Source organism: Crocodylus siamensis, chromosome 1 (genome assembly GCF_052110815.1).
Source record: "Crocodylus siamensis isolate JL-2025a chromosome 1, ASM5211081v1, whole genome shotgun sequence".
NCBI classification, from domain to species: Eukaryota; Metazoa; Chordata; order Crocodylia; family Crocodylidae; genus Crocodylus; species Crocodylus siamensis.
The window spans coordinates 96,125,138-96,137,582 of NC_143395.1; the positions used below are offsets into that span (position 1 = coordinate 96,125,138).

At 48.3% G+C, this 12,445-nt stretch overlaps 1 protein-coding gene and 1 pseudogene across 1 annotated transcript in view; one reads left to right on the plus strand and one right to left on the minus strand.

Moving 5' to 3' along the window:
* The window catches only part of ROS1 (ROS proto-oncogene 1, receptor tyrosine kinase), a 139,838-nt gene that overhangs the window by 51,064 nt on the left and 76,329 nt on the right, over positions 1–12,445 (minus strand). The gene's annotated exons all lie outside the window — the stretch shown is intronic.
* On the plus strand, positions 5,674–6,562 carry LOC149873075 (syncytin-2-like; annotated as a pseudogene).

Sequence of the window (12,445 nt, forward strand, 5' to 3'; positions counted from 1 at the left end):
GACCTCTAAGGTTCCGCAGTGGGATCCTGCCCAGTTCATGCATTTAAAATATGTGCCCCAGTCAACTCAATACTTAGCAAAATGGAATCAGTATAACAATGATGACCCTAAGTTACACTGGACCTTAGATGGGCCTTGGGATCATGAAATTCTCAAACACCTCTGGGGAAATTTGGAAAGCAAGTACCCCGTTCAAATGGAAGCCTGGTACCTATGGGAAGACGAGTACCAAAAGCGCTCCCTTATGGCTTCTTTCAAGGATAATGAGGAAAAATTTAAGAAACAGATTGATCATCTTCAGACTCCCCGATCGAATTCACTCTTCGGAATCGCCACAATGCTAGCATCGACACAGTCACAAAGGGAGCCACTGTAAAAAAGATTACTACTCGCCAGGGCGGAAACCTTGCTGCGGCGCAGTATCCTCTCTGAGAGTACCCTGTGCCAGGGAGGTGGCACTCTGTGGTAGTCCACGTCCCCTTCTCACCCTCAGAAATCATCTCCTGGTCAACTACTTTCCCTAAGCTCTGTGAAGACCCTACCAGGTTTCCTCAAAAGCTTAAAACCCTTTTTGAGATCTATAAGCCAACTTACAGTGACGTTCTCTTCAGTGGTCTTCTCTCTGGAGACCAAAGGGATACCCTCCTCAAAGAGGCCCATTGGCCTGCTCAGGGTCCCGCCAGTGCCGGTCTGCGAGACGTCTATAAATAGATCCTAGACGCTGTCCCTAAGGTTTCACCACAAAAGACAGACTGGTCTAAAATTTCTGTGTGTAAACAGAAGCTAGAAGAACACCCTGCCGATTACAATTCTCGCCTGATCCAAGCCTTTAAGGCACATTCCGGTAATGAAGACCCAGAAGCTAATATCACTGCCGTGATCATCCAGACCTTTGTTTTAGGGTTGTTACCAAAGATTTCTGAGTCCCTGCAGACAGCTGGAATTGGATGGGGAGCTAAACCCATCACCGAAATTCTGGCTGCTGCTACTCATTTCTATACTAAAGGTCAGCAGCAAAAATCAAAGGCTCAGGAAAAACTGCTGGCTCTGCAAATCAGAGACCTTCAAGGTGACACTGGACAATGGCACTCCACCGGACTGTTTTGCTCAACCCAACCACCCAGTCCCTTTGACATTCCTAATGATGTCTGTCGCTACTGCAAACAGAAAGGCCACTGGAAGAATGAGTGCCCAAATAGACCCCAGGGGCCCCCGCTCTCAGCTAGTGCCCCTCCGTTTCAGCCAGGCGCCCACTGCGCTCCACAATTTGGACCGGCTCCTCTCCAGTCCTTTGAAGGTGAAAATCAGTATTAGGACAGCTGAGAAAACCCAGAGACTCTAGCCCCTTTGCTTTCTACCTTTTCTGATGCTATAATACCCGTTACTGTGGGAAAACAGACTGTTCCCTTTCTTGTTGATACCAGTGCTTCTTTGTCTATGCTTAGCTCTGATTTTGTTTCTGAGGTTCCCATTTCTGATAAAGTAATCACCGCTGTAGGTATTGGGGATCAACCTATTGACCACCCTGTGACACAGCCGCTCTTGTTTACCTTAGGTCCCCTTACTAAGCAACATGCCTTTTTGTTAAGTCCTTGTGCTTCTGTAAATCTGCTGGGGCGAGACCTCCTTCGCAAGTTATGGGCAACTGTTCGTTGTTCTCCGGATGGGGTTTTCCTCTCGTTACCCCAGACCCAGATTCCTTGATGATGACACTAATGGAACAGGAACCCAAGCCCAATTCTTCATCGTTGCAACAGAAACTATTGGCTCACCTTCCTGAGTCCTTATGGTCCCACTCCACAACCAATGTGGGGCTTCTTAAGAGTGCCATCCCAGTTTCTATCAAGGTTAAACCAGGAGTGTCTCCCCTATCGGCCCCACAATACCTGCTGTCAGCTGCTGCCTCTCGAGGCATTGCACCTGTCATACAAGCACTCCTAGAGCAAGGAGTTCTTGTACCTACTCGCTCCAGTTGTAATACCCCCGATCCTGCTGGTCCGCAAACCAAGGAAATTCACCCCTGAAGGATTGCCAGTTTATCGGTTTGTTCAAGATTTGCATGTTATTAACAGTTCTGTGGTTCCCTTGACAGCTGTGGTGCCCAATCCTGCCACTGTTCTTTCCCAGATACCTGCTTCTGCCTCTTGTTTTTCTGTAGTGGATCTCTGTAATGCCTTTTTTTCTATACCAATTCACTCTGATTCTCAGTATCTTTTTGCTTTTACTCATCAGCAGCAGTATACCTTCACCCATCTGCCTCAAGGTTTCCGTGACTCACTCACCATATACAGCCAACTTCTCAAGTCTGACCTTGATACAGTCCAGCTGCCTCATGATTCTGTGCTTGTTCAGTATGTAGATGATTTGCTCCTCTGCTCTGACACCCTCCCTCACTGCCAAGCTGATTCTGTTGCCCTTTTAGAACAACTTGCAGCGTGGGGCCACAAAGCTTCCCGCTCTAAGCTCCAGTTCTGTCGGGCTTCTGTTACCTACCTGGGCTATACTATTTCTCACAGTACCCATCACTTGTCTCCTCATCACCTTTCTGCTATCCTTTCTCTGCCTCGCCCTCAGACTAAACGCCAGCTCCGTGGTTTCCTAGGTGCTGCGAACTACTGCTGACAGTGGATTCCCAATTACTCTGGACTTTCCAAACCTCTTACCCTTGTCACCCATGACTCTTCCCCTGACTCACTACCCTGGGATGAAAGCCTTCTGCCAGCTCAAGCAAGCCCTTTCCTCTTCTCCCGCTCTTGGTTTGCCTGACTATTCTAAGTCATTTACTCTTTTCTGTCATGAACACCAAGGCCCTACTTCTGGTGTCTTAACCCAGCTTTTTGGGCCTTCCCTGCACCATCCCATTGCTTATTATAGTGTCTCCCTCGACCCAGTTGCTCCTGGGTTTCCCCCTTGCCTCCGCGCTGTTGCTGCTGCTGCCCTGCTGCTTTCTAAAACTGATAATCTTGTTCTTGGGCACCCCCTTACTGTTGCTGTCCCTCACACTGTCCTCGCCCTTCTTCAATGCAGACTCAGCACCTGTCCTCCGGCCGCTTAACCCATTACGAGGTGGTCCTCCTGGTGACAGACCATGTGACCCTTGTTCACTGTGACCCCCTCAATCCTGCCTCTCTTTTACTCTCACCCTCCAATGGTCAACCCCATGACTGTACCCAGCTTGTGGATTTTGTTTCTCTTCCCCATCCTGACCTTTCTGATACCCCTCTGACTAACCCTGACCTCATTCTTTACGTTGATGGCTCCTGTTTTCGAGATAGTCATGGTGTTCTCCAAGCTGGTTATGCTGTCTGTTCTGACCACTCTGTCATTGAATCTTTTGGGCAGATCTAGAAGCAGCAAGGTTTCCTTACATCTGCTGGAACTCCCATTTCTCACCATCACCTTATTACCGCTCTCCTGGATGCTATTCTTCTTCCCTCCACCCTTGCTGTCCTATGGTGCAAAGCGCACACTGTTGCTAATGATCCTGTGTCTCTGGGAAATGACAGGGTGGATGCTGTGGCCAAGACCGCCTCCCTGTCAGAATTCTCAGCTCCGGTCCTTCAGGCCACTCTCTACCTCTCTTCCCCTGTCTCCCCTGACCTCCCCTCCCTCCAGGATGCTGCCCCGGATGCCAAAAAAGATGCCTGGATTTCCGCAGGCTGCTCTCTCCACTCTGATTCTTTGTGGTGACACCCGTCTGGTCGCCTTGTAGCCCCCCGGGCACTGTTGTCCCTCTTAGCCCAAATGGCCCACGCAGTGGCCCACTCGGCCAAAGTGGGGATGATGGCCAAGGTAGACCGTCATTGGTATGCCCCAGGTTTTTCTGCTGTGGCAGCACATTTTTGTCACCAGTGCCCGCAGTGTCAACGATACAACCGTGGCCAACCACCCCGCCAGCCACACACATTCCACAGACCTTTAGGGCACTGTCGCTTCTCCCACCTCCAGATGGACTTTATTGAACTGCCCAGGTCAGGACCCTGGAAATACGTGCTGGCCACTGCCTGCCTTTTCATTGGCTGGCCTGAGGCATACCCTTGCCAATGAGCTGATGCTCTCAATGTGGCTAAGAGACTTCTTTTTGACCCAGTGCCCCACTTCGGTCTACCCCTCTCCCTGGACTCAGACTGAGGCCCTCATTTCATTGGCCAGGTAGTCCAACATGTTTGCAAGGCCCTTTCCATTCTATTCCAACTCCACACCCCAAATCATCCTCAGAGTGGAGGTAAAGTGGAACGGAAAAACTTTGATATTAAGCTTCACCTGGCAAAGACTTGTGAACATACTGGTCTAAAGTGGCCAGAATCCCTTCCCTTGGTTCTTTTCCAAATCCAAAATTCGGTTCAGAGATCCTCGAGTCTGACCCCTTTTGAGATTGTTATGGGTCGACCCATGAGGGGACTCGCCGCACCTCCACCCCAACACCTGACTCATCTCCATGATTCCCTATTAACCTACTGCCAAGGGCTCACCAAGGCCCTCAAGGTTATCTCCTTGTAGGTTAAAGCCACAGCAGAGCATCAGTCTCTAGGTGGTAACTCGGTTGTCAGTCTGATCCAACTGGCAGATTGGATCTTGATTAAGGTCCACCAGAGGAAGGACTGCCTGCAGCCTCGGTAGAAGGGGCCTTTCCAGGTCCTGCTAACTACCCCAACTGCCGTAAAGGTTGCCGAGGTTTCTGCTTGGATCCATACCTCCCACTGCAAAAAGGTATCTGCCCCGACGGGGTGGAAGGTTTCTCTCACCGGCGATCCCTCCTTGAAGATCCAGAGGGTTCCTGCGAGTGAAGATTAGACGACGAAGTCTCGAAAATAGCCTACCTGGCTAGCCAAGCTTCATCTGAAGCTATGAACTTTAGTTCTGTGTACTAATATTCTTTAGTAATATTAGTGTGAATAGCACTAACCCGTAGCAAAATTGTGTAGATTTAGAAACTCCCCAAGGAGTGACGCTGTTTTGTATTCTTATGATCAGTCTTTTGTTATTAGTAGTGTGCTGGAGGCCGAAGTTTTAGCTGAAGAAAGTTCCTCAGAGTTCCAGGAGATAACTGCGTTGGGATAGCGCTCAGGCAGGCCGTAAGATGTCCCTTCTTTTGCTTTACCTCTTGCCAGGGGTTCCAGTTGGGGCATGGGAAGAGAACAGTGTTGTATTCCTAGGACAGAGCATTGCTCATGCAGGAAACCTTACAAATTGCTGGGTATACATACATGGGCCCACGCACCCAACCAAGGGAATCCCAATGCTTGGGGTGCTGATCCCCCTTGAGGAACTGACTCCAATACCAGCTTTGTCAGGTTTTCCCCCCCATCTAGCAGAAACCAACTGTCAATATCTATGTGGTGGAAACCAGCTCGAGACAGCTGGAAATTGTCCTCAGGGCTGGAAGCAGCCCTCTGTTACAAGTTTAATAGGACAGGAAGGACGGGGGAGGCTTGGCTACTTTGTAAAGCATTACCCCAGATGCAAGGTGACCTTCACCTGGCCATGGACTGAGAAAAGGGGAAAAGTGTCAGGAGAGATTCAGTCCCATTTTTGCGACGGGGCGCCCATAGCCATCTTTACACCTTCAAATGGGGGAACTACAGTGTGATGTCTAGTTTAATGCTCAATGGCTTTGATTTTTATGTGGTGTTAGGTCCTGTTTCCTGTAACCAATTAATATCTCATCACAGAATGGTGGCGAGCCAATGTGTCCTTTCCTACACCCTACAGGTCAATCAAAAATGTCGGGAGGGAAACACACCCTGTAGGGATCTTAGTACTGCAGCAGCTCCTGGTTTGTACTGGCTGTGTGGGGATGACACCCATAAGACTATACCATGGAATTGAGTTGGCACCTGTACCTTGGGCAGAGTCATCCCGACGTTTGACTTGCACCCTAGCCTCTCTTGGCATGAAGTGTCCAACTTTCCGCCTGGCTTGCCCAGGCATCGGCGTGCAGTTGAGAACCCGCTGGTTCTCTGACACAGGGTTTCACCAATTTACCAGGGCATTCCTCCCATGGCTAGGTGTAGCTGAATTAGAAAAGGCCATTATAAATATTTCAGAAGTCATGGAGAACTTTATCAATGCTAGTGCCCATGCTTTGGGAGCTCTCAATGATAGGATTACCCAGGTGGGGCAAGTAGCTGTTGAAGATCGTATGGCCCTGGACTGTCTCCTAGTCGCCCAAGGAGGGGTATATGCAGTTGTGAACCGCACATGCTGCACTTGGATAGATCAGCACCAATGAGTGCAGGGGGATCTCTGCACCATAAGAAAGCAGTTGCAAGTGATTCATGCTGTTTCCAAAGAGAAATCCTTTGATTGGTGGGGTTGGCTGCCAAATATAGGGGGATTGGTTAAATCCCTATTGAAGTGGTGCATTATAAGTGTATTGTGCTTTTTTGCTCTTTTTATTACTATCCAAATAATTTTGTGCTGTTCACGCCTTTGCTTAGCAAAAACTGTCCAAAGTGTTTCTAGGTTGTCTGCAACTGAGTTACAGATGATGGTGCTCAGAGAAGTGGCCTGCGAGTGTAAGCGTCAAGATGTCAAAGGTCTTATGAATATAGAGATGTAAACACAAGCGCTTACAAGGGAGGGAAGGATGAGGAAAAGTTAAGCCATAATAAGGAGCATAATAAGTAAAGCCCAAAAAACAAAGAGACCTTGAGATAAACTTATCAGGAGACAGCTGGAGAAAACGGAGAAAATAGGTTTAGTCTAGTAAGACTCCAGGGTGATTTGTCATCAGACTGCCAAGAGTGTATTCAGGGGGAGGCTCCTGTGTGTCTTTTTCTCACAAGTATATAACAGAGTCTGTATCCTGCAGCTGCAGAGAATTAGCCGCCCTTGCTTCTTCTCCCATGGCCATGTAAAATAAAGTGCTCTGTTAGCCAAGCAGTGACCCTATCATGATTTCCACATCAGGCGGACGCAGCAGTGGAGCCCACAGCAAGGGCAGCGACAGCCGGTGGGCGAGCAGGAAGGTCCAGGAGGGAGACTCCAGCTAGGGTAGGGTGAAGGGACCACACAAAAATATAAATAGATAGCAATTTATAAAATGGTGATGACATGGAGTGCTACTAGGTCCCCTGCCTGGGAGGTGCAGCCTACCCAAGGTTTGTCTGAGGCCTTTACCCAGACAGAGCCCATGGGGGAGCTGGTGTCCCCCTGCCCCCTGGCCTGTGGAGGATGCAAGGAATGGGGGCACCCACACCTGTCCTGCAGGTGCCCATCTTAGGGCCCTGGAGGTGCAGGTGAGGGAGCTCCAGGAGGAGGTTAGTAGGCTGAGGGGAATCAGGGAGGCGGAGGATGAAATTGATGGGTATTTTCTCTCCCTGCAGGGCCTTGTATCCAAGGAAGCAGCACCCCAGGAGGTGCCCTCCACTGCAGAGTGGCAGATGGTCCCCTCCAGAACCAGGGCTGCTCACAGCAGAGCAGTACCAGTTCCTCCAGTCCAGCTGGAGAACAGGTACGAGGCCCTGGTAACACTGCAGGAGAAGGAAGGAGAGGAGGAAACCTCCAGAGAGGAGGCAACTCCACCCTCTCCACACTGAACAGGTTGAAGGAGCTAAGCAGACCCAGAGGAGGAAATGTTGAGTGATTGTCATAGGCGACTCCATCCTGAGAGGTACAGAGGGTTCCATGTTGCCAGGACCCTTCGATACGTGAGGTCTACTGCATGCCCAGAGCAAAGATTCAGGATGTGACAGGGATGATCCAGGCCATTATCCAGCCCACCGATTACTACCCCATGGTCCTAATCCATGTGGGCACTAATGATGCGGTCAGAAGCCCTGATCACCTGATGATCCTACCACACTCTGGGGGGCATGCTGAAGGAGATAGAGGCACAAGTGGTATTCTCTTCTGTCCTACCAGTGAGTGGACGTGGAAGATGACACAAGACCTGCATCAGAGAGGTCAACTTGCGGCTTCAAGAATGGTGTCTCAAGGTGGGCTTCGGCTTCCTAGACAATGGACCCACACATCAGGACAAGAGACATGCTCAGGTGGGATGGGCTTCACCTTTCCCTCAAAGGTAAGCATGTGTTCTCTTTAGGTTGGCTGATCTCCTCTGGTAGGCTTTAAACTAGGCTCATCGGGGGAAGGGGAAGGGGAAGACGAGGGCAGAATAAGCATTGGACCACTAAACCAAGTGTCACCCACAAGAACAGCCCAGCCTAGATGGATGATGAGCAGAACAAATACCTAGGTAAGCAATAGGGGCCCAGGTAGTACTGAGATTAGGGGGGCAGTGCATGCATTTTCGGGAGGCCTCAAATGCCTCAACACTAATGCTCATAGGATGGGGAACAAGCAGGAGGAACTTACCCTCCTACTAGGTAACACCAACCAAACATAGTGGGGCTCACCAAAACATGGTGGGACCCAACACATGACTGGGCAGTGAATATCAAGGGCAATAGGCTGTACAGGAGGGATAGGAGAGGGAGGAAAATTGGGGGTGTGAGGCTCTATGTCAAAGAGAAATACATATCCTCAACGAGTAGCACTGGGTCAGAGAAGGGGCACCCTGAAGTGCTCTGGGTTAGAATACAAGGAAGTAGAGGGGAAAGGGACTTAATGAAGGGGGTCTACTACAGACCACCCAACCAAGGGGAAGAGCTAGACCGGGAATTCTTAAGTCAGCTCACGGAGGCAGTTAGGTCAAAGGATGTGGTCATCATGGGTCACCTGAACTTTCCAGACATCTGCTGGAAAAGCAGTCAGCCAGGTCTGACCACTCACGTAGGTTTCTAGCTGAGAGACAGGACCTCCATCTAACCCAGGAGGTGCACAGCCCCACCAGGGGAGACGTCTTGTTGGATCTGGTCCTGGCCATGGGCACACAACCTGGTGAGGGGTCTGCGGGTACTCGACCACCTGGGCGACAGTGATCATCGCCTGCTGGAATTCACCATCCAGCACAAGGTGGCAATGGCCTGCAGCAAGACAACAGCCCTGGACTTCAGGAGGATGGATTTCAATGAGGTAAGGAGAATAGTTGGCGAAGCACTGAGGTCCCGGAGGGGAGGGGAGTTGGGTGTCCAAGAAGAGTGGTCATTCCTTAAGAAGACAATCCTCCAAGCTCAAAGGGTGGTAATCCGAACATGGATCAAAGGAGACAAGAGGGCGCAAAAGCCCCCATGACTCACCAAAAGCATATGGGAACGTCTCCTAGCTAACAAGGAGGCATATACCCAATAGAAGGGAGGGGCCATCACCAGGGAGGACTATACCTCTGTTGCTCGGGGCTGTAGGGGGGCAGTCAGAAAGGCCAAGGTGGAGATGGAACTGGGACTAACTACCCAGATCAAGGACAACAAGAAGTCCTTTTTTAAATACATAGCGGGTAAAAAGAAGGTACCAGGTAACGCGGGGCCCTCTGCAAGACATGCTAGGAAATCTGGTCATCTCACCAGACAGCAAAGCTAACCAATTTCTTTGCCTCCATTTTTCTGAGCAGGGAACGCTTCCCCCACCACCACCGGGACCCCTGTAGGCCCCAAGGGAGGTGCATCCAGGCCTAGAATCAGTGAGGATCTAGTCAGGGAACTTCTGGAGGGACTGGATATATTTAAATCAGCAGATCCTGATGATCTCCACCCCAGAGTGCTGAGGGAATTAACAGATGTCACTGCGGGACTCCTGGCTCAGCTTTATGAGCACACATGGTGCTCTGGCATTGTGACAGAGGACTGGAAAAGGGCCAGTGTGGTTCCCATTTCCAAAAAAGGCAGGAAGGAGGACCCAGAAAACTATAGGCCAGTTAGTCTTACCTCAGTCCTGGGTAAGCTTTTTGAGAAAATTTATAGATTTCATAGACATTAGGGCTGGAAGGGACCTCGGGAGATCATCGAGTCCAGCCCCCTGCCCAAAGGGCAGGAAGTCAGCTGGGGTCATAGGATCCCAGCAAGATAAGCATCCAATTTACTCTTGAAGGTGTTCAATGTAGGTGCTTGAACCACCTCCGATGGCAGACTGTTCCAGACCTTGGGGGCTCGGACAGTAAAGAAATTCTTCCTTATGTCCAGCCTGAAATGGTCTTGCAGGAGTTTGTGACCGTTCGACCTCGTCATCCCTTGGGGCGCTCTGGTGAACAGATGTTCCCCCAGATCCTGGTGGTCACCCCTGATAAACTTATAGGTGGCCAATTATCCTGGTGCATATCCGCCAGCAGGGGAGATTATGCTTAGGGGCAACCAACACGGGTTCATTAGAGGCAGGTCCTGTCAAACCAACCTGGTGGCCTTCTATGACCAGGTCACAAAATCCTTAGACACAGGGGTAGCAGTGGATGTAGTCTTTCTGGACTTTAGGAAGGCCTTTGACACTGTCCCTTACCCCATTCTCATTAAAAAACTAGGAGACTGTGGAGTCAACACCTACACAGTCAAATGGGTCACTAATTGGCTGGAGGGCCACACTCAGAGTGGTGGTGGATGGCAGGTCTTATTCAACCTGCAGGGATTTGGGCAGTGGGGTTCTACAGGACTCAGTCCTCGGGCCTGCACTGTTCAACATCTTCATCAGTGACTTGGACGACGGTGTAAAAAGCACCCTGTTCAAATTCGCAGATGACACTAAGATGTGGGGAGAAGTGGGCACACTAAAAAGGGAGGACTAGGTTGCAATCAGACCTAGACAGGTTACAGGGGTGGGCGGACAAGTACAGGATGGGACTCAACGCCGACAAGTGCAAGGTACTGCACCTGGGGTGTTTTAATACACATTAAAATAGGCTAACATACATTAAAGTGCATGTGTAGACACGCACAGTGTTAGCATTGTTAGGTGTATAAACATGGTTCACAAAGATTTCAAATAGGAATTCTTGGTGGTCAAAACCACTACGACCTGCTGTGGTCTGAGTTTTTTGCAACAGAAAAAAAACTGCTATATTTTTTTTTCCGTAGTCAAAAAAATGAGTGAAAACTAAGAACTGGTATTTTCCATAGAATGCCTCTAGTCCAACACAGTGTGCCTCAAGTATAAAAGGTTGAGAACCACTAAGTTAGGCAGCTGTAGATTAGGAGCTCCACTGTATCCTTAATCCTCTATGACCTGCATTTTTAAAATGAGTTATATTTTTGGATGCCCAAAATGACACCATGTGAGGAAGAAATGCGCCCAGTGCTGTAAAAATTAAGTTCCTTAAATATACGGCCCTCTTTCTCTGGTAATAAGGAAATATCAAAGGTAATAAGAAAATATCATCTGGACAGTTACAGACTGTGGGTGTGTCTACACATGCTATTAATGCTATAAAGGCTTACTACATAGTAATATTATGCACAGTAAGCTTTCCCTGGGAGCACATCTACGTATGCTCCCTGTTGGGAGCAACCTGGTACAAGGCTGCTCCTGCCCTGCTCCAGGAAGCGTGGAGCCAGTACCCAGCCAGTCCCATGCTGAGTGGGGATACTCCTGGCTATACTCTTTGTATCTCTTCAAAACTAACTCAAAAGTTGTTGTCCCTCTTTGCACCAAAACGAAATGAGGAAACTCGTAGAAAATTCTACCTGCTAAGTGCTGCTGTGATTTGTGAATTTGCCAAGGAAATATGCTTAGGTAAGTCATACAAATTAAACATACTGCTTTGCCTATCTGATGTCCATGTCAGCTAGTTGCTACTTAGCCATTTTGCCAAAGCAAAGGTTTCTGAAATTCACAAGACCATAAATTAGTTTATAGCATGCCTAGACTGTACCTTATATTTTTTCTTACTAACCAGTAAGACAAGATGTAAGTTAAGTTTTCAACTAGGTAGAGTGTCAAATATATCAAAAGGAGCTCTTTGTAAATTATCTACTTGAACCGCTTATTTTATTTTTAGATGTATTTTCCATAAAATACACTTATGATTTGGCTATAAGATCATAAACTCTTTAAGTGAATTTTATATGGGTTGTATTGGTAAGGAGAACAAAAGATTTATTGCTCTGATTGCTCAGCAATATGTGAAGTAAGAGTGACACTCTGTGGCAGGCCTAATGCATTTATTTTCTCTAGTCCTATTTCTTTCTATTCTCCTCCTATCCTTAATATTTGAAGAGAACCAAAGATCAAATCAAGCTTCACTAATATGAATATAAAAACAAAGAAAAGACCGAGACAGAATCCACAGATGTCTGAGCTGTTGAATAAGCTAAAATGAGAAAGAAACACTGATAAAATCTGATTAAAATTAAAACTAATAAGTATACTCAGAATACTACAAGGACAAAAGCCAGGACACGTGCACAGTCTAACTATAACTGGGGAGACAATTCTTGGCAAAACAGTTTTCCATTGGAAAAGGCAATTTCATCAACAAAAAAAACCCAAAAAAACCACACATTTAAAATTTGACAATTTTTTTCTCCTGAGCATTTTTTTTTTTTTTAAAGAGAGAGAGAGAGAGCTTTGTTTTGGCTCTGCTGTCTTGTTTTGATTTTATAGTTTTGTTCTGAGACTC